The sequence below is a fragment of the Equus asinus genome, chromosome 13 (genome assembly GCF_041296235.1).
Source record: "Equus asinus isolate D_3611 breed Donkey chromosome 13, EquAss-T2T_v2, whole genome shotgun sequence".
In the NCBI taxonomy this organism is placed as follows: Eukaryota; Metazoa; Chordata; class Mammalia; order Perissodactyla; family Equidae; genus Equus; species Equus asinus.
The window spans coordinates 3,226,911-3,230,835 of record NC_091802.1 but is presented as its reverse complement, the minus strand read 5'-3'; the positions used below and the strand labels follow the sequence as shown (position 1 = coordinate 3,230,835).

Here is a 3,925-nt window from a genome sequence, read left to right as displayed (position 1 = left end):
CCTTTTCCCTGAAGCCCTGCAAACTGAAGCGGGACAAGTTGATATAAACTTAAGAGAGATTCATGTCTGTTGCTGTGTAAGCCACTCAGAAAGACACCTGAACACCCAATGACATCACCATAAACTGAAAAAGATGCTTTGACCCTGACACCTAGAAATATTTTTGACTGGCTGCCCCCTGGACTCAGAAACTGGTTTGTAATTTGCTCCAACAATTAACCTTGTTTTTCTTTTTGTGTCTTTAGAAATGCTTCTTATTAAGTACCTGGTTACTTTCTTACACCATATAGGCTTAACTTTGGGAGCCCACCTGCATCACCATCTTACTAAAAGACTGGGTCAATGAGATGCAAAAACCTACACCCCTTATTAGCAAGAAGAAGCCAGAGCAGTCATTGCCCTATATCCCTCAAGATTGAAGCATTAACAACAAAAAGGGGAAATTTGTAACTTTGGGCTCTCCAGGACCAGTTCAACAGACCCCATCCATTATCAACAGAGTGATTAAGAAATTATCTTTCAGAAAATTTGCAAAGTCACATAGCCAGAGCATGTGCAAAAGAAGAAATCTTGACCTGAAAGGACTGTGGAACCAAGGATTCTCCTCCCCTGGGAACCAAAGGACTGGGACATGGCCAGAACCTAAAAGTCAGACTCCTATCAGAAGTGAGGGATCCATCATTCAGGAAGAGCCAGTGTTGAAATTCCTTCCCCACCTTACCAAAATGTTTAAAATCTTATCACAAAAGTTTAGAACCTCATCATAAATGTTTAGAACCTTACCATAAATGTTTAAAACTTTACCATTAATGTTTGAACCTTACCATAAGTGTTTAGAACTTTCCCATAAATGCTTAAAGCCCACCAATCAAAACCTGTCCCACCAGCATTTCTGTGAGCCAGGCTGTCCTCCCGAACCTCTTACACTTCGCCCCAAATCCTGAATTGGGGAGACAGATCTGAGGGCACACGCCTCCTGCCTCCCTGAAGATCCGTCTCACAAAATAAAGCTGATCTCTTTTCCCAAAAGCTGACACCATAATTAACTGGCTTGTTTATGGGCACCAGGTAGGAGAATTCCATTTTTGTGCGGTAACAATTTTTATTGTCTCTTGTTCTGTGGTCAATTTTTCAGTCCCCTCTTGTTTTTAAAAGATTGAGCATATCCATTAGGCATTCTGTTTCTGATAATGCCCAAATATGAAGTCTGTGGATCTGATTTTGCTGGTTCTTACTCATAAGGTCTTCTCTCTCAATTTATTTTCTTTTAAAACATATAATGAGCACATTTTGACTGGGATTTTATAGGTGGGAAAACTAGAAGGCCTGTGTTGAGGGCATATTTCTTTCACTGAGAATTTACCTTTACTTCTGCCAGCATGCTGTGGGGCCTACCAACCTGGGAGAGTATAAATTAATTTCCTGACGTGGAGGTTTTGGACTCTGCAAGTAGAGTGAATTCTCATCTGAAAGTCATGTTTCCTAATATTAGGTCCCACGAACCCTCTAACCAGATTTAGCAAATATTAACGTTTTGCTGATGTTCATTTAAAAAATAAACAGGTAAAGCTGTCTCTCTTCTTCCTCCTCATTTCCCAGAGGAAATCACTATCCTGGAGTTGCTGTATATAACTCCCATCCATAGTTTTAATATGGGTACCTATTAAGTATATATCCACTAGCATATATAGTATGTGTTTAAATTTTTTTGTTTTTAAAATTTTTATGAAGCTTGCTCTTTTTCTATACATTCCTCTGCTGGTGGACAGGCGGAGGTTTTTTGGTTTTGTTTTATTTTTAGCTATTAACAGACAATGTTGACGTGAATATCCAGGCCTTATGGCTGCGGCTAATCCATAGAGCTTCTGAGACTGGGGAACAATCTAGATGGTGAGAGAATGACCACCAGAGGGAACATCTGGGGCAGAGAGAAAGGAGGAGACATATGCAAAAAGGCACCATTCCTTCTAGGAACGGACAGTCCACCTCCTGGACATGGGACTCCTCCAGAGACTAATTTAATCTTCAGGCGGGTGGTGTTCGGAGGGCCCAAGTGAGTTGGAGGAGGGGAGGGGGTGTGGGCGTGGCTTTGCGGAGACGCCCGGGCGGGGACGCGGAAGGAGGCGGGTGACCCGAAAATGGACGCAGGCGGGGTCAGTCCCGCTCCCTCGGGGTCACTCTGAGGCTCGACGTGGCGCCTCCTGTCGGTCTCCAGAAGGACCGTCTTCCTCTCGCAGTCGCATGTTTATGGATCCTATATTGTCGATGAAAGGAAAAAGAACAGAACATGTCGTGTTGGACCGAGCATCTTGTGTAAAGCCAAATTTCTCATTAACGGGTTCTTCTCGGCTCGTTACTCTCCTCTCTGGTTGGAGAAGGAGGAACGAAGATAAGAAAAAAAAAAGCCGGCTATGACCCCGACGTGACTTGAACACGCAACCTTCTGATCTGGAGTCAGACGCGCTACCATTGCGCCACGAGGTCCCGGAGATGGAAGGCCTCTGCGTCGCTAAAGGCCTCGCTGAGCGCGCGGCCCGCGGCTGGCAGACCCCGAGCGGGGCGCGCTCCTCGCCGGCGCTCGGCTGCCTCCGAAAGGGGCCGGCGCGGCCGCCCCGCCGCCGGGCTCGGGGAAACGGGCGCCTGGGGCTTCCGACTCCGAGTGCGGCGCCGCAGGGGACGCTCGGCGGCCCTCCGCGTCCGGGCGGCACGTGAGGGGCGGCCCGGGCCTGGCTGGCGGCGGTCGCGCCGAGAGGTGGCCGGGCCGCGCTGGCCCCGGGGCCTTCCCGCGCCCTCCCCGGCGAGGAAGGGGGCGAGGGCGACTCCGCTGGCCGGGGAGCCGCGGGCTTGATACGCAAGGCGGAAAGACGCAGCAATTGTATTATCTTTAAACTATGACAGCAAACATTCTCTTTGCGGAAAGTCTGAGCAGTATCTGCAAGAAAGTTAGAATCATTGAAAATCCCACCCTCCAGGGAACTGCTGCTAATATCTTGATGCGCTGTATTTCTTCTCGCAGTTTTCCTGTCTACATACACATTCCGAGTGTATCTTGGAACTTTCAGCTGACGGATCGCAGGAGTGCGGAAAACTACCCGCGGATTTTCACAAAACGCTAATACTGTGTATCCAGCACCCAGAGCAAAAGAGAACATTCGCTTTCCCCTTCCTCAAATTCCTTTTTGAGATGTGGTTATATTGTAGGAAACGTTTGGTTAATTTCCTCACTTGTTCTGTTTCCCGTATATTTTAGTCAGTATTCTTTCCCTAGCATAATTTTAAACAGCTCATTGTCCACCTCATGGGAGTCCCTGCTTTTGGACTTTTCCCCTTTTATTAAATAAGAAAGATAAAACCTTTTCATTAAATATTTTATTAAATAAGCTCTTAAATAAAAAAGCTATAAATAAGAAAGAGCACTATCCTGGTCTAACAACATGAAGCGTCAATTAATTAATAAATGCAAAACCCACGGGCCTGATGTTGTTTAGAGAAGGAAGGATCCAGAATGGGCCCCAGTCTTTGAAGGCGGAAAAGAGGGACAGCGTCTGGTGCCCTCAGTGAAGCTGTCCTACCGCCCTGGTTACTCTGGGGCAGCTGAGACCACCAACACTTCTACGTGTCAAACAGAAAAGGAGTTGTGTTAATGTCTGTGTTTGTGGCCGTGTGTGAGAATTCACTGCATTTGGGATTAACTGTGAGTCCTGAGGCAGCTGCCCCAAGGCTGTTAGAGAAGCAGAGACCAGAAGGTTCTATCACTGTCCTCTAGGGGAGAGTCAGCCAGCCCACAACAGGATTACCGATTCCACCTGCAGGCAGCCAGAGACAGGAGTCAAGCCCTTCCTGGTTTGGATGGCCCAGGGATGGATGGACCCCGATGGGGGAAGGAATTCAGGAGCTGGGAGTGTGCAGACTGCTTCTCAGAGAT

The 3,925-nt window shown here is 47.4% G+C and overlaps 1 non-coding gene across 1 annotated transcript; it reads right to left on the bottom strand.

The window, feature by feature from the left end:
* Positions 1-2,412: 2,412 nt before the first annotated feature.
* TRNAW-CCA (transfer RNA tryptophan (anticodon CCA)) lies at positions 2,413-2,484 on the bottom strand. Its single transcript has one exon. It is a non-coding gene; the product is annotated as a tRNA-Trp (tRNA).
* Positions 2,485-3,925: the final 1,441 nt, after the last annotated feature.